General features: G+C 40.9%; 1 long non-coding RNA gene across 9 annotated transcripts in view; it reads right to left on the bottom strand.

The window, feature by feature from the left end:
• Positions 1-1,288: 1,288 nt before the first annotated feature.
• The window catches only part of LOC125332887, a 143,659-nt gene continuing 121,847 nt past the window's right edge, over positions 1,289-23,100 (bottom strand). For 2 of the 9 annotated variants that reach the window (XR_007206650.1, XR_007206651.1), the window contains exons 2-7: positions 15,298-17,960; positions 12,496-12,736; positions 11,763-11,855; positions 6,702-10,349; positions 5,472-5,687; positions 1,289-4,107 (exon numbers count right to left, since the gene is read on the bottom strand). This is a non-coding gene — a long non-coding RNA (uncharacterized LOC125332887). Of the gene's footprint in view, positions 4,108-5,471; positions 5,688-6,701; positions 10,350-10,498; positions 11,131-11,762; positions 11,856-12,495; positions 12,737-15,297; positions 17,961-23,100 lie in introns of all 9 variants that reach the window. The other 7 variants (XR_007206658.1, XR_007206655.1, XR_007206656.1 and 4 more) reach the window with 7 other exon arrangements.

The following is a 23,100-nucleotide window of genomic DNA, read 5'->3' as shown; positions in this document are numbered from 1 at the left end:
GGCACGGAGCCTGCGGGATTTCATTGCTTGTGATAGGTGATTAGCAAAGAGATGATTTCCTCCTCCCTCCCCCTCCTCCCCTCTGCCAAAGGGCTGAGTGACAGGTCCAAAAGGCGAAAGGCAGACTGGGGAAGCAAATCTGCCAGAGGCAGAAGTGATGACACTCCGAAAACACTTCATTCATCTTGCCAAATTACAGGCTGGGCTGGGGACTGATGGAGACTGGAGGGGGGGGGAAGATAATCTCCTGCCTTTGCCTTGCGTGTTCTGTGCTCAAAAAAATTGCAAAGCAGCTCCTGGAGCTTGAAGGATGCACCCCAAACCCCTGCAATTTCTGCTCTGTAATGCTCCCAGGCGAGCTGCTACCTGGCTCCAGTCTTGTGATGAGGCGCATTAAACGTGTCGTAGTCATGGATGTCAGATCCCTTCAGCTCCCACAGGCTTCCTGCCTAGACGTCAACAATTGGGGCTGAGAGGGAATTTCAAACAGCACAATGAAGTAAGAAGTGTCTGGGCCTCCCAGACAGTGGAGCTGGTGCCACCTGCACAGCCTCCCCCTAATTTATCTGGTGGGGAACTGCTCAGAGGGCAAACCAGGCATTTGCGGTTGAGAGTTCCCTGGATCTGTTTTGGGAAGTTTCCAGCCTTTGAGAGGGTAATTTGGGAATGAACACAGGTGTGAGCCACTGATAATGTTGGTTCTCCATGAGCTGGGATGTCTTCTGAGCAACAGCAAAAACTAATTGTTTGCTTGGACAAAGTTCTGCACAAAACTTCTTTTTTTGAGAAGAGTACCAATTTGGAATGAGAAATCCATTGAATTTTTTTTTCTTTTTTTTCTCCTCAAAACATTATCTAAGGAATGACTTGATTTGGGCTTTTTAATTTAGGGGATTTTTTTTCTGTTTCTGGGTTTGAAGTGGATGCCTGTCTCAAATGTAATTACTTTTTTTTTTATCTTACATTTAATGGTTTAACATTGAAATGTTTCAGACTTGCCAATTAACTACTTCAACCCAAAGTATTTTGCCTGAATTCTCAACATGCCCAAAGTCTACTCTATTTACATTTTCAGACTTGACATTTCCTTTTAACAGTGAGATTGCTAACAAAGGAAATTATGTTTTCCTCCTGTCTTTGCCAATGGACATTGCAAGCAGTGATCATTGAATCTTAAATTCACTTTTCCAACTGAAGAGCAAGTCAGTTATTTTAGCTGGTGCAATTGAAAGTCTCTCTCTTCTGTCATCCTGAAGTACTTCAAGAGATACACAAACCACTCCTGAAGAATGAGAGAGAATGATTTTATTTTTAATAATACATGAGTTTTTCGTTACATGTTAAAGGGAGAACATCAGATTGTGGTCTCTCCTAGGCTAGTCTAAGGCCTAGGGTGCACTCAAACACAGAATTAAAGCTGTTGTAAAAACTTACTTGAATTTTGTTGTATCAGAACTTACAGCTCAAATAGATGCTGATGTCACTTTTCATTTTTACTTGTGTAAATGAAGTCTTGGCTGGCTTTCTGTAGCATCATCGCTAGATGGTATCTGTCAGGATACACTGAAAATTGAGATCAGGCCATAATAAAGTGTGTTTCTAATAACAAAAATAGATGCCTTATACATTACAGAGTGAAGTGTCTACTCTGGACAGGAGAAGTATCACCAAAATTGATCCTTAGCTAATCATCCCAGAATCAAAACTGTCAGGGGTGGAAATGATGAACTGCACTGTCTGTGCTGGAAATGTTTGATACAAGCATGTTCATTAGGCATTTATTTGCTAAATTCTATTCAGCAGAAGTCATTCTGAAGAACATAAAAATTTTCTAACAACTGAATCCAAACATAACATGGTTCCCTTTTTCTCTTGAACACTCAAGACGTGCACAAATGGGACTCAGAATCTGCATGTTTCCAACTGCTGGATGCCCTATATCCCAGTGCTCAGTATTGTCAGCTGGAAAAGACATTTCACTACAAGAAAATTATTAGATTTTTTTCCTTATTATATGAGCTTTTGCTTCTAAATTGGAAATGTTGGAAAATGCCCATCATTTGGTGTTGGAACTGGGGAGTACCATCTAACATGAAAATGAAACACAGGAAGGATCAAAATGAGCCAACCTTTTCTGGTAGGCTTCACTAGTAAAAAGTGTGCAAAAAAAAAAAAATCTGATTTATTTTGAGAAGTTCTGTTCTGTCATCAATTAGCAATTTACAGCTTCAAAGATCTAACTGGGTATCTCATACAGTGTGAGGTAGGCCGGCCTAACAATGTAATATCCCTCCCCCTTCAGACTGAGAAACCTGGTAAGGGAAATTAAAATGAGTTTCTCAAGGATAAACATTGAGTTTGCAATGGAACAGAGATTAAAACTAGGGGGCCCTTTGTCTGCCTTCAACCACCTCACTGCTTTATACATGTTTGCATGCACCCAGATCTGCAGCCACACAGACAAACAGCAGAAAGGAACAACAGAGGGAGGGAGAGTGTGAATAAGCAAACCTGCATGTCAGCACATGGACAAATAACCCAGTTCTGCACCTACAGAGGAGTTCAGGTGAAGCTGAAGCACCTCCCTCAGTAATTACAATTAAAAGTAAAAATCCTTCTCAGTTGTCCCTGCAGCTTAATTATTTTCCCCTGCAAAATTAGAATAGAAGAGAGAAGGGATCCCTCACCCAGAGTGCTTTAGGGTGTTGGGGGCTTTCTCTCGGGGGTGGGAGCTGTGATATGCAGCTCAGGTGAGTGGTGCCTGCCAGCAGAAGAGCAGCTGAGGCTGCTGCTCTCACCTCGGAGATGCCTCCTTGGAACTACGGATGAGGCCCCAGATCTGTAGAGAGGAGCAGGACTCATGCATCTGTTTAAGATTTCCCAGGGGTCATCTCCAAGGGTTTCTTAGCTGTACCCTGATGTCAGATGGTTCTGCATCAAGGCAGTGAGGTGTCTAAAGATTGTAGTGGATGTAGCCATCTAATTTTGGGAGATAAGGAGAAAGTGATAAATGCTACACATGTGAGCATGAGATGTGGCGTAACCCATCTGGCCACCTACAAACACATGTGTTGTACCCATGACAAGTTAATTGAGCATTAATCAGGATATAATCTCATACTGCTAATGCAAGTCATGATGTAATTTTACCTTTACTACTTATACAACTATGGCCATTATTATCCTGTTATAAATCGTATCACTTCAGACTGATGAATGACACCAGTTAATGTCTCTCTACCTAATTTGTTATTTCACATGGTGATGTAGCATTACTTTGATTTGGTTTTTACCCAGGGAAGCTGCCTTAGAGTTGTCTATACTGGACTTTTCCAGAACACTTGCAACAGAAGAAAAAAAAGAAGTTGGTATTTGTTTTTATTAAAAAATAAAAAGGAGGAGATTTTACCAGAGACAGTTGTTTGTTTTTCTTAGGATACTTCTTTCCAGTGAGCCCAGCTCTGAGCAGAACCAGAGATACTTCAAGCAGCAATAACCAAAAATGCTGACTTGGAATTTAACACACATTTGGCCGTCCCCATGTTTGATGCAAGAATAAATAATTGCACATCCACACCACTCCCACAAGATGCACATAGGCCCACTTGTTCAGTGGCAAACAATTTAGCAGTGGCTGAAGAAGAAAAATGTCTGTGCTGGAATTACACAGACATTTTTTTTTTGGCTTTTGAAACTCACCTTTTTGCCTGCACACCTGTGTGTCCAACCCTTACACCTTGAAGCTTTTAAAAGTTCTGGGTGGCGGTTGTAGAACACTTTTTTTTGGTGATAAATAGGAAAATGCAGAGAGGGGACAGAGATCTAGAATGAGTTATTTTTCTAATGTTTTCCATTAAGCAGCAGCTGCTGTTTCCAAGCTGTCAGCTCTGTTGCCACGGTGATTTTGTGCGCATGGCACAGAGCGGGGCTGGTGGGTTCAGCGCATCCACCCTCCTGCCTGGCAATGTCACTGCATCAGTGAACTCCTGGATGAGCAAACCCCTTCCTCTGACTCTGGTGGGAATCAGGCTGCAGGAGCAGAACTCCTTGCTAAGGTCATTCAGCACTGCTCTTCTACACTGGCAGAGTCTTGTCTTCTCCCTTCCCCTGAAGAGGAACATACGAAACATTTCATTTTGACATTTTAAATTTCACATACAGTTCTTGGTCTTCTCCTCAAAGGACACAACAGATAACCTAAATAAGATCTTAAATATTTCAGGCAGTGGCAGCAAACACAGCCAACAAACCAAAACCAGTAATTGTCTGCACAACGCTGACCAGTGGCATCAGTAGAACAACTTCTCCCCTAAATATTGTGAAAAGGTTAAAGAACTTTTTTGAACTACACAGAGGACAACAGAGTCGTTTTGCACAGAAAAGTGTCTACACAGAAACTAGGGGCTAATTTTGTTCCAATATTAAACTCAGTTTGCCTTTCAAAGTGCAACATTTTTCCAGTCTACAAGGTAGGACTCCAAGACAGGGAGAGCACCTTTTTCCATGGTTAGGGCATTATGAGAAATTTATGGTTTCTGAGGGTATAATGAATGCAGTAAGGAAGGTAAAACGTTCACAATTCTTTAATATACTGGTAAGAAAACCTTATCAGTTTACTGGAGAATCACAAATGGCAACAGGTCAGATCAAATTTCTCATGTGGCATAAAAATCATAAATGCAATTCCCAGGGCTACCTCAACTTTAATAAAATGAAGTCATCCATGTGTTGCTTTGTATTAATATTGCAACTAGGTTTAAGCATATATGAGCCATGGTTTTTCCTCAAGTGTTAAATCAAATTGAATCACAGGTTTTTATGAGTGATAAAATGATAATAGACCAGATCTGGTCAGCTAGGATAATAACTCGATTCAGTACTTTGGATGTAAGTGTTTAAGGTTTCCACAATAAAACTGTAATGTTATACCCTAAAGTGTGTTAATAACATTAAGTGATGTAACAGTGAAAGCGAACTGACAGAATGTAATACCCATAGGGCCGTCATAATAGAAATAATTTATAATGTAACAGCAATAAAATCTTTAATGTTATCTCAATCCAGTCCTGTCCCCAAGTCTGGGGTTTCAGATTACATGTGATTTTTTTCTATGCATTTAAGTGTTAACTTAAAATAATTAAGAAAATGGTTTTCAAAGTGGAAGAGCTTTTCAAAGTTGCTGACCTGATAATAATATTATTAACTCTTTCCTTCCTACCAAATTCCCATGTGGCCAATAGCTGATATAAAAGGAGGTATATCTTTTTTGCTTCCATTTTTTTTTCCTTTCAAAAGCAATTTGCAGCAATCAAGGAATAGGTAGGACTACCATACTGCATGGAAAAGGTATCCAATCCTCACCATTCTCACATCTAAACACAAACCCAAACCACACTGTAAAAGAGTTTGAACAAAGACCCAGTAAATGTCACCACACCATAAACACAAGGTTTGTGTTTGTGGCTACTTACAAGAGAAAGGGGAAGCCAATGGGGTGTCTTCCCTCTTCACTGTGGCAAACCAAAACTTGTCCTGGAAGGGCCTGCTTGGATATTAGCAAATGCCCTTACCAGAAAAATGTTGGGATAAATTCCCTGGAGGGCCCATAGGATCTTTCACACTCAAATCTTCAAGAACAGAACTGATCAAACATCTCCAAGATGTGGACATAATGTGTTTTATCCAATCTATTAACAGAGAGGTAGATCAGAGAATCTCATGCATATGACAAAGTAATTTCCTCCATCTCATGCAGCATAAATATGTTTCCTGGAATCTCAATATGGACTGATGTTTAACATCTCTTAAGACCGTGATCTTTAGGAGATAAAGAGCTTTTTGCTTATTATTCTCTTCAAAACATATGAAAAGAACTAACCAGACAGACATGTGCACAGATCTTGCAAAATGTGCATGGAAACATAACATTTAGAAGTAAGCCAAAACCAATCTTTAATACTTAAACCAAGATTTATTTGTTTCAAGGTAAGGCATAGTTTTAGTCCTTCTTCCTGATCAAATTGCTTGCTGAGAATATTGACTGTTTCAGGCAGGAATACTAAGGGCTTTCTGTAATGTATGCCATGCCTTAGAGGAGCCAAACCAGAATAAATTCAGCATCTGAATTCTCTTGCAAACCCATCCAACTCAGGACTAATAACCTGCGCCTTTAGAAAATACTTCAGCATCAGACATACAAGATAGTTATTGTGCAATTAAGAAAAATCCTCTGACTCTCAGGTTCTCTCTGGACTCACCAGGGAATGCAGAAAAAAATAACTGGAACTGAACAGAGAAGCAGCTTATCATCTTGAAATATGCCAGGTTAATAGTCCCTTTAAAAGCAAATGTATCAGGAAAACATTAGATCCTTAGCCCTCTGTGACATAATTACACAGGCTTCTGATTAAACAGAGGCTCTCATTAAGTAAAACATTTTATTTTAGTTTCTTGTTGGTTGTTGGTATTATTGGGCTTCCTGCCCAATTCCAGCCAGGCTACCATATGAACAGTGAAAACAGCCAACATTGTTAGTACAATAACAACAACAACACTTGGCACTCACAGAATTCCCTTGATCTCAACATCTTACAGCAATTTACAGATATTACTTGGGTGCACCACGTGATGAAGTAGTGGAGCAGGTAAGATTGACCATGCTTATTTTACAGATGGATAAAGCAGGGCAGAGAGGGGTTCACCTGGCTTTCCCTGGCTGCTAGAAAGTCAGTGGTAAGATCCAGAAGTCCTGAGGAGAAAACAACTTCGAATTACTGTTTCAACAACGAATGAACTTTTTTCCTCCCTCCTTAATTGCTGTTGTTCTTTACAGGTTCCTTGTAGCAGAAGAGGACTTGTGCTGTGAAAAATCAAGAGGGGATGCAAATCATACTGAAAGGCAATTAAGCATTGTTTATTATTTGTAGTTTAAGAAAGCCTGGTACAATTTCTCTCCAAAATAGATTTGGGGTGGTATATATAAAGCAGTAAGGACCTATTTTTGGCCAGCTAAGATGTAAAGTTTGCACTGTGAGTTAAAGAAGTAAGTAACAGAAGGATGTTTTAGTCTTTAGATCACCAAATCTGGCCCTTCAAACACATATAAAGAGGCTTCTTTGCAGAGCTTCCAGTGATGGGAATGTAAGAACAACACTTTTTCATGGGATAAGGGGTACATTTATAAATGCACAACCTCTGAGTTGCCAACAGCACTGAGCTTTTGTCCTCCCATCATCCTGATCCATCTTTGGCAAAGATATTCCTCCCCCAGTGGCTGTGAAGGGGGTTCTGGTAGACTAGAATGGATTTGTGCAGCCAAACTTACAAAAAAAGGCTCCAGTCTTCAGCCTGAGAAAGGGTGAATCAACTTTTGTCCTGCATCTGAGAACACCTCAGATGCTGAAAGCTGAGCACAGCTTACGTTTGTTCATCATGGTGTGGATGCAGGAGGAAAGTTTTGCAGAATACAGAGTTTCCCTTCACACATAGAGGGTTTAATCCCTAAGATGAATAAATATTTCTCAGTGGTGTGCTTGCTAGTAAGGAGAGTCATAGGTGATTTGCCACATTTCTGCCATAGCCAAGTAATTCTTTTTTTCTTTAGCCTAAAAGAGAGAACTTTGGTATCTTGGAGTATGAAGTGTTAACCTCCTCTTAGGCAGTGAGGTTTAGAAACAAAATCTCATGTAGTGCATATAAATATCATCTGTATCCAGATTCCACCAGTGTGGATTGTAATTGGCACTGCTGTGAATTATGTGTTACTGATACACACCAACACCCCCTGATTTGTAAGCTCAGGTGCCCCTTCCTGGCTGCAAAAATAAAACCCTAACACCTACGTGTAAACCTAATGGAGTCAGTATCAGAACAAGCTTTTAGGTCTGGGTGCATGTATTACAAGAGTAACAGAGGTGGAAACCTGCTTGTCACTTATTCAGCTGGATATGAACAACTGGCTTCAAAAGAAACTCAGGAGTGAAAGATTAAAGGGAAGATGACCATGAACTCTCCTTTCCCCAAAGAAGTTCAAAGCTTCCTGATTTAGGTTCTTATCGCACTATAAAGAGGGGAAGCAAGGAAGATAAAAATTTAAAAATAAATGATCTTTAAGAAATTATCCTCATCTGAGTGTCCTCCAATATGTCTGGTCCTCTAAGTGTTAAGTGAATTGTAACTAGATCCTAGGGAGACAGTTGCAACCTGGTTATCAGTGGCAGTAAATGGAAGATAATAGCCCCACTAGAGAGTTATGAAATGGCTTGTCTTTGAGCTGCCAAAGTGTTTAGGCTCTCTTTTATTATATTCACAGCAGTAATCCGATATGTCCTGACTTCTGTCATCTGTATGTAATGCTTATCAACTCTCTGCCAGTGATTCACCCCCTTGTCAGGGACAATTATTCCTCAAAGTGCTGAGGTTACGACTGAAGCAATATTATGACTGGAAAGAAAATATGAAAGGTGCAGCACATCACAGCGAGCAATCTTGAAGCTGACGTCAGAGTGGAGGAGAACATTGTTGATAAAAAAATAAGGCAAAACAGGAGTGTAGTACTGCTGTTCCCATAGCGCTCCTGAGCTCTGCTAAGGTCATGCACACCTATGACGATGGTGATGGAGGATTTTCCCATTATTTTATTGGAGCTAGGTTTCCATACTTCCCTGGTCAGGTGTCTCTCTCAATTTCCCTTCTACGTCCCCATTTGAAGCCACTTAAAACTAAACAGGCAGAGTGTGTTCTGTCCCTCTAAATCTGCAGACAGGAGTTCAGCCCAGGAAATTAATTTTCCTCCAGAGGATCATAAAATGAAAAGCATAATCTAAGGGACAGAGGGCCCAATTTGCAGTTTTCAAGTTGCCTGAAATTACAGTAATGCCTGTGGTGAAATTCTCATCCAAGCACGTTCAGACCAACCTGTTCCATCACTCTTTTAGATGGCTCAGGCAAAACTGAAGTATATTTTGATCCTGAGCTTGTGACTAGGGGAGAGCACTGGGGATGCTAGTCAGTGTCATGGCACCATGAGGACAGCGCTGGAGAGCAGAAGGAAACCTGGGATCAGGGCACGGCCTCAGAGCACCAGAAGCTCAAGGCCATTGGGAGAGTGAGTGGCTGTGGCATTTCTTTGTCTCCTCTCATAGCAAGGGTTGACTGTGGCTTAGGAGCTTTGTCAAGGGCAGTGAGGAAAAGCAGCTGGTCAGTGAACATAATGGTGGAGACAGGGAGGCCAAAGAGGGGTGGCAGATGGTCCCAGGGGCCGTCCAGCTGACCAACAGCAGCACCTATGCCCTGCATGCACATGTGGCACCAGTCCAGGACGGGTTCTTCGGTGTCAGCCAGCACATAATTCACTGGATGGAGGGTTTCAGCCTACAGAGTAACAGAAGTGGAGGAAAACAATACCTCTCTGTGGTGTTTTGATAGTTCTTGGGCTCTACAAGTACAGTGCAAACTCTGTACTCCAGTCCATTTTGCAAACAAGGGGTTGAGAGAGGCCACTTCCCTGCTTAGAGGGTCATGTGGGTCCAATTGCAAGGTCAGGGAGGGTCCAATGTGAAGGCAAAACAAGTGGGGTTGGAGCACGGGAGGAGGGAGGAGGCACCCAGGGTTGAAAATGATGTCCCAAATCAGCTGGCTCAAATCAGAAAGTGGAGTCACTTCTCTGGGCACAGAGCTGCATGTAAGACAGGTCTCCTGTAAGGTTTGGTGTCACCACTGGTGCTGGGACATTTGGTGCTTCCTGCCCATGCACCAACAGGAGCCCACAGGGGTCCCAAGGGTCATGAGCAGCAGGGTCAGCTGTGCTTCCGTTGGGAGGAGAACAGCCTCCAAAAGCACTGAGGAGAGGGAATGAATCACTGTGCCTTGTCTAATATATTGCAGTAATGTAATATAACAGCAATAACCCCCAGAGTACCATCTGGTGAACTTGTGAGTAAACACAGCTTGTTTTGCTCAAGGCACACAAGCAGTGGACAAGTATATATTTTATTCCTCCGCTTCACCCTGCCCAAGCACAAGTGGTAGCAAAACTGTTTCTGGGAATTTTAGACCATCTACAAATCAGAGCTGCAAGCAGTTATTTCTCCCCTCTGAAACACACAGGCAGCTCGCTCTGCAGGAGGGTGCTCAGCAGCATAAACTCCTGAGTCTCAGTTATGGCCACCAAAGTAGACAAAGACCTGATCTCAGCTGTTCACTCCGTGTTTCTGATGCTGCAAAATTCCCTCTTAAAGTCCTGTGCGTAGGTGGATGTTCCAGGTGATATTTCCCAGGGATGCAGGAGGCCTGACTCACCCATGAAGAATATTGGTGACTAGTTGCTCTGACCTTGGTCAAAGTTAATCCTGCAGGAATGAAAAGGTTCAGATTTCAGTACTCACTGGAAGAAAAGGGAAGAGAGGAGGAGCAGCCCCCTACTAACATAAAGACATGACCAGTGGCTCTGCCATCAGTTACAGCATTGCTTGCATTTGGCATTATATTATGAAAATACCTATTCAGAGTGGAAGATGAGATCAAAGACAACATTTCCGTAGCGATGACTTTAGCTCTACTTCACTCTTCTCCCTCTCCTCCTCCCGTCCTTTGCATTTCAAGGCTCCTGCTCTATTCATCTGCTCTGTGCCACCCCAGGTTTGTAACATCACATCAGCAGCAGCACTAATAACCTGTGATTCTTTCCCCCTATTGTGTTTGTCAGAGTCAGTAATCTGGGCACTACAGTGGCGCAGCACTGAAAAGCTACAGTGTGTTCCTATAGCAACCGACTAATCCGCAGGTGGAAGGTGATTGGGCACCTTTTGCACCGGAACAATAATTTGAAAGATCTTTTTCAGTGTGCTGTTCTGCAGCATGAGTTCATTGTATTGCAACCCACCACGAATCATTATAAGCTGTCAGGAAAATGCAGCCGCGGCCGCACAAATCACAGCGAGGAGAGACGACGTTTTCCAGCAACAAGCCCTTGAAATATTTCACGGCAGGTTAAGAGGCCAAATTGTGTATGGTGAGATATATTGTATAGGATAAAACAAAGAGCTTGTATAATAAGCCAATGCTGACAGTCTCCAAGTCAGGGAATCCCAGTGAAGTGTAAGGCTGTGCATGAATATGAGTTTTCTTGAGCTGTGGAAGGAAAACAGCCATAATAAAAGAAAGTGCTGGGCAGAGCCCCCACGTTCGACTCTTCCAAAACCAATTACTCCCACCTGGCTATTCCCATTTCTACTAAAACATCTCCTGTTACAGGTGAGAATTTAATATTCTCTAATTGAAACCTCTAATTTAAGGCATTTGCTTGCTATCCTCAAAGTCTGAAATCCTGGCCTGGACTTTCACAGGGTGATTAGATATTGCAGAATCTCGAATTTTTGGCTATCCAAAGTCAAACTAAGAAACTTCCAAGAAATAAACAACGCTTTTCTTCTAAAAGTCAGGCCTCTTTATCTTCCTCACAGTTAAGTGGTCTGAACTTGAGGTAGGGAGTGATCTTCCCTGCCCATGGCAGGGGGCTTGGAACAAAATGATCTTTAAGCTCACTTCCAACCCAAACCATTCTAGGTTTCCCTGATCTTTCCAAGTAAACCAGCCCAATCCATGGAGTAAGTCTAGCATGAGAGACCAAGCATCTTCATACCAACCTCAAGCAACATTCCCTGTTATTTGCAGTCTATGTCTAATTTCTACTCTTTTTTTTTTTTTTTTTTTTTTTTTTTTTTTTTTTAACTGGAGCAGATATAGTAGATATAGATAGAAACCTCTTTAAAGCTCGGTTGTAGAAGCAGATGCATTTCCCATACGGCCACTGCAGTGGAAGGTGAGAGCAGATCATGGAAATGATGTAACAGGCCCTGTCACAGGAAGGCAAAAAAGAAAATCTGTTAAAACCTTCAGTAAGAAGAGAGAAATAGCACAAGTGCTTCTTTACCTCAATTTGATCACATTGCAGAAAGAATATCTTCATTAAGTGCCTGGACTTAATAAAAATGTCAAAAACTCTCATTGCATAAATCAGCTTTTTCAAGATTTGTTGGGGTGATGGAGGAGAAAACTTAAAAACAGAAGGCAAACAGAAGTTTAGTTATTAGGTTATGACTTCCAAGGCTGCAGCTTCAAAAGCTTCCCTATATTTACTGGCCAAAGACTCCAACCTGGGACGCTTCCGTCTAAAGCAAATCTCCTAAGTATGAGACAATGAAGTCAGTGTCTCATTTACAGCTGAAGAGTTTTACAAAGCAACATGTCCACTGAAAGATGAATCAACAAACAAACAGTACAGAACAGATACTGCCTTTATGACCCAACTGTTTTGCTCAGCCTGAAGTAGGATGAATAAAACGGATGAGGCAGGTTCACGTACTCAATCCAAACTGACAGAAGAAAAGCTTGGATGGGATCTAGGATATCCCCCCTGAGACACTGGATTATTGAATATTCTACAGCAAATATCAGCATCTTTGTCCTTCTTCCCCCTCCTGCCTTTCCACCTACCTTATAAATCAGGACCTCTTCTCAAGGAAAGTTAAATGGTCAAATATCTCGGAAATTTTCTTAATAAACAATTTCCAGAAAAACATTAAAAACTTTTGACCATCTTTAATTGTGAAATGTATTGATTGTTCTTCTCAAGTAATGACATATTTTTGTTCCCTTCAGACGACTTGGATAGATAGCATTGTTTTTCTTTCCAAAGCACATCAAAGATCCCAAAGTTTGGCAGGCTTTCTGTTTTCTTTAAAAAAAGAAGGGGGAAAAAAGAAAGAAAAACATCAGCAAAACAAAGCTAAGAATAACTGCTCTTTTCTGAAGAGTTGTGGGCTTCTTCACTTCCAGATTCATGTCATGGTGCTCACTTCAGGGAGCTGCTGAGACACAGAGCCTGGAGGTGGGGAGGAGGAGAGGAATGGAAAGATCAGAGAATTGGCACGGGACACAGAGCCTTTTTCCTCTTGATGTTCAGGCTGAATCTAGACAAAGTCAGTCAGAACCCAGTGTCATCATGATTTTTAAACACTTTCATGGGCCATGCAAGGTCACACTGTAGCCTCTAACACAGGGGACAAGTTTCCACATATCTGCAGCTGGTACTTCATCGACAGCTCTGGTGATAGCTGGTCTCCAGTTTGTAGTATCTCCATTTTGCAAGTGAATAAATTCTAGAAATTGGCTGGATTTGGGCTAATCATGGCCTTTTCCATTCAGGACAAGGAATGCACATAAAGTACTGAGAGAGCTGAGTACCTCCCCCTTCTGCTCAAATGTTCAGAGGAAGCAGGTTGGTATTGCTGCAGAAAGGTTTTCAATTTTGAGAATGTTTTTGCCCCTGGACCCATTTTTCTTGATTTCCTTTCTCAGTCAGTGATTATGATTTACTTATCACAGACCTGCACTCCTGTGGCAGGATCTGATGTCTGTGCTATTGGTAAAATACCATGCACTATTGCCAGATGTTAAATATGAAGAAATAACGTCAAAACAACGCAAAAGAAATACCACCAGCTCTTAGTCTGTGAAGCAACTTTTATCTTGATTTACTGTGCAACTGAGCTTATTTACTGGTGTTAGAATCAGATTATTTTAAGGCTTAAAATTCTCCTGGTGGTTGTGGAACAAGTGGCAGAGTTTCCAAAGCTTCCCAAGCAGAGCTGCTTTGCTCTGAACTAAGAATAAGATATGACGAAAGAGTAGGAAAAGAAGTGAAGATAATCTGAGGGAAATGCCAGCATGGCCTGCCTTATCACCCAAAATGTGATGTCACACTGAGCTGAAATGTGCAAACCTTCCCCACCATGGCCTGCTCCGGGGTAAAAACTACTTTTGGCTTTATGGGACTTTTAATGGACTGCTATCATCCAACAGCCCAGACACAGGGCTGCAGGAACTGGCAGTGCATGGCATTTCTGGAAAAGGATACAAAATCCCTGGAGCGTGGTATGGAGCTGCACCCTGGCCCAGTTCACGTCGTGCCCACATTTTGAGGAATGAGCAGAAAGGCACAGTGACAGGGCAGCTGATACAAAACCCACTGAACTTCTCAGCTCGGCGTGATAAACAAAAGTGCATCACTTGGCTAACTTGTAAATGACTGGGGCAAAGAATACGTCCTCTGGATCAAGATGACAGGGTTCACTGCTAGAACAAATCACACAATATGTGAAGTTAGACTGTGACCTATTGCTTGGTACAATTATCTGACCTCCAAACAAAGCCTGGTGAAGATGGCAGCGATCCTGCATATAAAACAGAGCCTGGTGGAAAGTTGCTATTCTTCAAACCCGCATCTAGACATCTTTCAAGTGATTTCAGAATTTAGGGTGAAAGTGGATCTTAGGCCTTTTTTAAAAAAGCCATTTCAAATCCTCATTCATATCATAAATGCTTTTTTCTCCTTTTTTCTGCAGGCCACTGAAATCTCTGGGGCCATGACATTGTCTGGGACTGAATGCAGCCCCTTTTTATCATTATAAAGAAATAATGAAAGCATATGGTGGAGAGGCACTCATATTTCAGTGTATGGTGCCTTCCTCCTTCTCCATAACCAAGCACTGAAGAATATATACTATGATGAGAACATTAACTATTTCCAATACACTAACAGAAAATTCCTAATAATTCAGTCATCCCTGCTGCCTAGTTTGATTGTAAGTTCAAAGTAAAAGAAACCAAACATATCCTCACTTTTGTGCATTAAACATCAGCAAGTGACCTGTATTTTATTACAGTACACAGCTGTTTTATCACATAAGTAAATAAATCACCATTGAACCAACTTTGGGAACGAAGATTTTGAATAATAACACAATTAAGTTTTCCCACAAAGTCCAAATAGCCCACTTGCTCATAGTTGCTACAAGCTGTGATTCCCACGTGAAAGATATCAACTTATTTCCTTTTCCTGTCAATCATCGGTACCAAGTGGGGCCCTGGTATGTCAGGTCATGACCTTTCACTCTGGGCATGAGCCTGAAAGCCACTAGTGAATCAACTAGTTTAATTATTTAGGCTGTTTTTAATAAATATAAAAATGTGGCCTTAAATATTTCACATGCTTGTTCAGTTTGGGCTTTCAAGGACCTCTCATCGGGCCCACCAGCCTGAAAGTGTGCTCTTATTGGTAGGAAAGCAGTCAATTAATAACCAAATCCAGCTTTTGGAATAAGGTTTATTTTGTTGATTTTGAGCTTCCTGGCTTGGGTGTCACTTGCTTGTTGGTTTAGAGGACAGGCTTTTTGTTATCTTTTTTTAAACATAAGACTGTTTTTAATCAACACCAGCTATCGCCTATTTACCTACCTCCCACAAAATGATCCTTTAATACAGATGCCAGCATGGGATTCACAGATTTCCATGTATGGTCTATTTTCCACATCCTCTTCACCTATGCGAAAAAAAAAAGCAAACAAAAAACCAAGCAGGAAGAAATCCAGTATAGCAAAGTCCATATAAAACAATTATTTTAAAAATATTTATAATGTAATGTTGACAGGTTTGCTATTAGGTCCCTTAGCAGTGGACAGTTTTATTCCATTTTAGGTCAAAGTGTGATGACAACTTTCTTTGCTAAATTTCCTAACAATTTCTTTCAGCATGTAACTCCCATAATCTAAAAATCTAGGCCTGAACCAAGCTGCTGATTCTGCCCAAGATTCTGCACAAGGAATATGTAGTACCTACAACCATGTCAGTAGAACAAGGAGTAATACTTTCCCTGGATGTCAGGGGCAATGATTTATATTCCCCAAACCATTTATGCTTATTGCTCAACAAACTTCCCAGCTGGTTGACACAGGACAGAATTAAACTTGAGAAACTAATTGATGGTGTCTTTTTAAAGAATAAGCCTCTGAACTTGGACTGCCAGAGTTAACATTGCTTCTGAACATTCCTGAAATGTACAGAACTTTCCCAGCGTCTCTTAGATTTATTTTGTTCTTCTTTCCCCTAGTGCTCTAAAACTTCTCAAGAAAGTGAGTGTGAAGGGCTGTCTCTATTTATAGATGATAAACCCAATTCTTATCTTTCTCCCTCCTCTCCCCCCTGCCATGGTCCTGCATCAAAGAGAGGGCTTGGGGAAAGAGGAGAGAGATGCTCTTAGTCTGAATTTTCCAATCCCTCTCATGGGCTGCTGGGTCTGCAGGAAATATCAGCATGCCAAAATTCGCTTTTCTTTCATGCAGGAGTATTAATCTAAATGATGAAATATATCTCAAAAATGAAATTGCCTCAGCGTAGAGATCATCAAAAGTACTTTAATTGAATTATGCTTTGTTTGGGACAGTAGAAAACATTTAATCTCGATACTGTTTGAATTCTTCATTTTGCCTTAATGGCTTCAAGGTGTCCACAATAGCATGTTAGAATTTACAATATAATCAAACAAAAGTCAGCTGAAGCATCCTATCTTTATTGAAAGAAAGTGTCCTTGCCTGATAATGCTGCTCCTCAGCAATTTCAGCAAAATTGCTGTAGTCCAGAGAAATCTTTCCAATTCATCTAAGTCTGCATTTGATGAAAAGCTGCCTCCTAAGAAGTTTTCAATCCTCCTCCCTCAAGATGCACCAGCAGGAGCATGTGTTTATAACACGTGAGCAACCCCGAATCTCCTGGTGGAGGGGAGATCAAAACCAAAGCATTGATCCAAGGATCCACCACTTTGCAATCAGATATGGGAAGATGCTGAGGAGCAGTAGTGGTTCCGGGGGGCTTTGGGAGCGTGGGGAGTGCGCGGCATCGCTGGGAACACGCTGCAGCTTGCACTTACCTTATTTAGCTTTTCAAAGGCTGACCTCTCATGCACCAAGTTCAGCGACATAGCAGTCAACCTATTAATGTCCAAGGAAGCCGTGGACCAAATCAGACAGTTTAAATAACTCAGCTGTGAACACAGAACCCCATTATCATTTCTGTGAGGCCAATCTGAGCAGCTGATTCATCTTGAGCAGTTTACTCTGGACGAGAGGTCTCTGCCGCATCCATTTTAAGTTTTAAATCAGATGAGGGTGAAGAACTCTGCACTCAGACACTGTGTTGGGAGGTGCCATATAAAAGGACAGACAGGCAGAGAGGCTGGTATTAAAGGCCCTTATGTCCCATCATATTTTACTAGCTCTATTCTGACATGATTACTGATCTCAGTGGAATAAAAGCATGTAATGAAACAGAGTTAGGAAACTGTATAGCTTTTATTCCCTTACAGGGCATATTTCCCTGGTAAACATGTCCTGGCTTTTAATTGTATCTGATGGGTTTAGTCGCAGAAAAGCTGTATTTACCATATATTTCATTACCATGTATTTACAGCACAACCCACGAGAGGACCTAGCTCAGTTTTAGAAAATGATATGAGTTTCCTGATCCATATTTATTTTCTTCTTCCTTCTCTAGTGGGGGTTTACACCTTTTCTTACATGACCCTAAAGGCAGAAAAATGCTTCCACATTTTCAGCAATCTCTGACAGATCACACCTTTTGCATACTACCAAAATATTAACTGGACAGCAAACTTATGCGAGTCCTGAAACCAGCCTGCGAGATGCCAGAAACAACTGCACCTTACAGGTCTCTGACTCTCTTTCAATATGACCATGCAAGAAAATCACCATTATAAAACAGGAATGATGTAATTACACTACTCCTTTTCCCTTGGACTATTATTTCATCTAGTAGGCTGCTGCTTTTTAGACTTTATATGCGTATTCAGCAATTCCATAAATAAGATTTTCATTATCAACACTGAAATCCCCAACAGTTTTCAGCTCATAATGAGGTTTTCACTGTTCTCAGGCAACACTTGGAAAAGCCTTTTATATGATAAAATGAAGATGTGAGACAGACCGAGCAAGGTGTATGTGTTGCCAAAGGCATTACTTTCAAACAGTCCTCAATTTCTTCACTCAAACAGGTGGTGATCAGGTTCTAGTAAAAACAGACTTGAAATTATTTCAGTCATCCAGCCACTGGAAAAAAAAAAAAAGAAAGAAAAGACAAAAAAAGCTGTTACTATAAGCTTCTTTACAGTCTCCAGAGAGCTCAACATAACATGTTTAGAAGAAATTTGCAAGCATTTAATTGATAAATTATGGCTTCCTGTAGGATGTTTCCAATAGTCACCCCCTCTTCTCTAAAGTTTAGACATGCTAATGCTTAGGAAGCGTGGAAAAAATAAGATCTTTGAAATGACATAACGAATTGATATATACAAAAAATGGTTCCCAACTTTCCTGTACACAAATCCAAGTATTGGTGAAGGCAAAGAGCTCCCAGAGTGCTGAGAAAAGGAGATAAAAGACAGGCTCAAGCCACACTGCAGTATCTGAACAGATTATTTGAGAGTGGAAAGCAGGTGTGGTTCAGATTTTATAACTGCCTCTTTGCCTCACAATGACAATGTACGGGGTTCATGTACTAACAGTGAAATGTGGGACCAAATTCTGCAGTGGAAGCCAGTCTGTAATTGAGGAAGGCAAAATATTTTAAATTTACGCTGAACTTGCATGCTTAAAAGCCTAATGAGCATTGGAAAGGTCACAAGAAATACAGGAACCTCATGTGACACTATTTTGTAGAAAGGTCAGACATTCTCCTTCAATTAAAATTAAGCTGTATTTATATCTTCCATACTTTGCATTAAAAAACAGGGGCTCGGTTCCAGGAGCTGAGAAACTACCAGATCCCTTCTGTATCTGACTTATTTGAGATGCCAAAATAACCTTGTGGAGTGGGAAGGTGAAGGGGATAAGCAGCTTGTGAAAGGCAAAGCAGTCCCACGGCTTTTACCAGAGACTGAAAGTATGGAGGGCCCAGACCCAAGAAAGTGTTTGTGCCCATGGAGACTTAAAATAACCACACAGGGCAGCCAGATCCTGGCATTAATGCTGTTTTTGAATGTCTAAAGTCACAGTGAGTTTTATGGCTACATGCCATGATGCTCTTTGAAGATTTAAGAAGTGTTGCATTTCATTTGAGATAACATGCTTTCGGACTTGAATGGCAAGTTCCATAAATTCCTCTTGGATAAAATCTGAAGTAAACATCACAAAGTTTTGCATGGATTTCTTGCAATTTGTTTTGGAGCTTTTGTGTCAAACGGGACTGGAAAATGGCTGGCAATGTTTTATTTCACTTATTATACATAGATTTTGAGCATGCAAGTCTAAGCAAGAAATGTTTGGAGAGCATGGCTGTGCTGCATTTTTTTTTTTTCTGGAATAAGTGGCAGTTTTAATTAAAACAATTATACAAGTCTTTGTTTTCTTCAACTTGTTTGATTTAGTTGGTTTCTTTAGCAACAAACAAAGCTTTCATGGCTTCTTCACGTTTGCACAGAATATTAATGTTGCTGCCTTTGATTTCAGAATCTTGTAGACTCCAGCAGCCTCTCAGCATTTTAGTCTCTAACACTGCTAAGATTATGTGAGCAGCAGAGATGGGGATGTGGATATCCCTGCACATGGGTCAGGGCAATCCCAAGCACAAATAGAGGCTGGGCAGAGGATAGACTGGGAGCAGCTCTGAGGAAAAGAACTTGAATCTGCTGCAGCAAGTCCAGAGGAGGCCATGGAGATGCTCTGAGGATTGGAGCCCCTCTGCTCTGGAGCCAGGCTGGGAGAACGGGGGGTGTTCACCTGGAGAAGAGAAGGCTCTGGGGAAGCCTTAGAGCCCCTTCCAGTGCCTAAAGGGGCTCCAGGAGAGCTGGAGAGGGACTTTGGACAAGGGATGGAGGGACAGGACAAGGGGGAATAGCTTCATATGATTCTATGAGAGGCTCAGTAACCCAGCTGGGCAAAATGGACAGAAAAAGGGTGATCTGGTATTGTAAAAAGCTACTTCTGTCTAAGAATTCCAAAATTTGCAGTATCAATAACCTTCAAAACCTTCTGATCCACATTATAGCTGGCTCAAAGTTATGGGAAAAAAAAAGATGAGAGTGGTGTTGTTTCTTTTTTTCTGTAAAGCTTCTAATTTTCTTCCTTATTTTATTTTTAAACATTTTTGTTTATCATTGACACATGTATGCCTATGTTTGAGATATCAATTCATTTATCTTCAGAAATGTTGACACAAAAGATAAGAACCAGTATAAAAAGAACTGTTTTAATTTTGGTGCTTTTCAAAAGGAAAGGGAGCTTAAAAATGCATTTCTCTCTGAAAATGTGGGTTCAGATCTTGCCTCACACCCAAAATAAGAGTAACACTGGCATTTAGTTTCACATCACTAATTCTGCATGGTTTATCTCAACAGAAAAAGTAAAATAAATGTCTGGGCATTGCGGCTGTGCCCCAGAGGTGGCATTTGGGGTGGACTGGGCAGAATGGGGCAGGCAGTGCTGGGAGGGTCCAAGTTTGACCAGCATGGAGGGTTCAAATCCATCATGTGCCAGAGAAGAGAGCTAACAGTACATCTCTTGCTGCCTTCCCTCAAAATCCATCATTTAAAAGATCTGTTTTGTTTATGCCTGTTGCTGTTTTTAACATACATAGCTAAATCTCTATTTTTTTTTTTTCTGCTTATCCAGAAATCAGTATATTTTCCCTTCTCGAAGCTGTAACTTAATAAAAGCCAACCATTCCTTTCCAAAGAGTTACAGCTCCTCCCAGATGAGTACATCTAGGTCAGGTTTCAGCCTGGCATAAATATTGTATGCTTGAGAACTAACGGTCTGCAGAAATTGGGGTTCGTATTGGAACGCCTGACATAGCCTCGGCCATACCAGCACATGCGGGTGCTTGCTTTAATAAAAAACCCCTTAATCTCATTTGGCTCTACCTCACTGGCAGCTTGAAGTACTTGAATCAAACAGTACAGCTGTGAATTGTGACACTAGCTGGATGGAAGCCCAGAAAACTTTTCCCAGAGAAAACCCTTCAGGGAGGAAAAAAAAAAGGAAAAAAGAAAGAGAAAAAGAAGGAGGAGGGAAAAAAGCTTTGACAACTGAAATACAATAGAAGCCAAATACAAAACCCCACAACCAAACCTTGCCTCCCTCCAACCTGAATCTGAAACCAACCAGGAAACCAAAAGATAGATTGGACTCTTCTTAAAAAGGTTATTTTGTAAGGTAGAAGGGCCAACCTGGGCAGCCCTGAGCAATGGCCCTGGTCTGTATTTGCTGCAGTGCAGCAAATAAACAAAACTCAAGCCAAAGGATAGGAAAGCCTGAATTATACCACTCCTTCAAAATCCATTTAAAAGAAAAGGCAGCTTTGATTTGCATGAGGAAGAAGAAAAATATCCAACTGAGGAAATTAAAAGAGGGTTGGAAGCACAAGTGCCATAAAGCAGACCTAGCACAAGTGCGCTTGCAGTATTTATAATCTTATTTTTGCTTGAATCCTGATGACGATACCTTCCCCTAAAGCAGATAAACTGAGCAATATGGAAAAACAAAACAACAAAACCATAGAAAGTACATCTGAATGGGAGGAAATGTTCTTTTTCAGAAGGCAGCAGCCATACTCTGGAGTCATAAGGTCAAGAGGTGAATTTCTACTGAAGGAAAACATTAGAGCTGGATATTTCTCATCTGTCAGTCCCATTAAATACCATCTTTTAAGGACTCAGGACTGTGCATTGCGCCTTTCTTCAACTTAGCAGGATAATAAAGATTCTGTTGCCTTTTGCAGATGTTTAAAGACATGATGTGAAAGACAAATTCTCCAGCTAAAACCCTCAAGAAATGTCACTTCTGTGTCTTACTGAAGGAGCTCCAGCACATTCTCTACATAAACATCTGCCGGAAACATTTTAAAAAGGAGGCTGTTTAAATAATGGCTTTTGTAGGCTCGGTTGGGGTTTTTTTCCTCCTTTAAAGAAAAGAAAATGAATTTGTGGAAAGTTCCCTCTTCCAAAGCAACTTTCCTTTGCAAACATGCTTCAGCTAGGATGATCTGAGGGAGCAGCTATAAAATGAAGAAGAAATGTTGAAAATATTCCTTCAAAACATTCTATATCAATCACACCTCAGAGACAGTCATAAATCAGTGCTTTCTTTGACTTCAGAAAGTTGTTGCTCTTCATTGTTATGCTAACTTGTTTGTGACAATTATAGCAAGGCTCTCTTTACATAATAATTGGATTTTTCTATTAAATTTAACAGACAAGGAGAAAAAAAGGCAAAATAATAGCCAACATTCTGTTAAAAGTGGCGCATTTGAGGCATAAACTGAGAAAATGAAAGAGAAGGAAAAGAAATTGAGTTTATAGTCTTTTTACTGTAATTTGACTCCTCGTTCTATGTGACTAACACAAGTCTACCTACACTTCTCCATCTTTAAATGTCTGCCAGAGTGCTGGGCTCTGCAGTAACTGTGCCTGGGTACCAAAATGGATTAAGATTTTGGATGGGTTTAGCTTATTTTATGTTTATTAGAAAAAGATCTATACTTCTGGGTGCAGTACTTCTATTCAAAGTGTCAGAAATCAGAGATAGTTGGAAACCCCTCTTAGGAAGTCCACCTGTTGCCAGATAAAAGGGTGTTTCTTCTGGCAATGACTATATATCCATTTTATGAATTGGGGGTGGTATTTAATGCAGTCTATTAAAAGCTTCATTAAACCCTGCACATTCCACATAAAAAAAAAAACTTCCAAGGATTTTGGAAATGGTGCTGTAGGTGTGCAAATGCCATTAGGTGATTAATATAGTCTCTCTAACACATAATGATGTAGGGAGAGCTTTCACAAGAAATTTTATTATATAGAATATGGTTTTAAGATTAACATCAGAAGTGTGACTGCTTCTTCAGGACAGAGATGGAGAACGATGAATCCACAGCAATTTATCTGATAAGAAATCCAGAACTCCCATCTCCTTAACTAGGGGAGAGTGCAGGGGAAAGTCTGCCAGGCACTGTGGGGAAACAGGGGAAGTAAAAAACAATGCTGTAGTATTAGCAAGTAGATCGGTACAGTGTATTTTACACTCTGGTCAAAATCAGGAGAAAAAACGTCTGGCTGGAGATCTGCCTGATGGCATGGCTCAAGCAAGTGATGAGGAAAGAAAAAACTCTTCCACTTTTGCAGGGCTCAGATCTTTCCCATCACTAATGCCCATCCCACAGCATCATCTTTATCTGTGGATTTACCCACAGTATGCA

The sequence above is a fragment of the Corvus hawaiiensis genome, chromosome 13 (genome assembly GCF_020740725.1).
Source record: "Corvus hawaiiensis isolate bCorHaw1 chromosome 13, bCorHaw1.pri.cur, whole genome shotgun sequence".
Classification (NCBI taxonomy): domain Eukaryota; kingdom Metazoa; phylum Chordata; class Aves; order Passeriformes; family Corvidae; genus Corvus; species Corvus hawaiiensis.
This window is presented reverse-complemented; position numbering and strand designations above follow the sequence as displayed.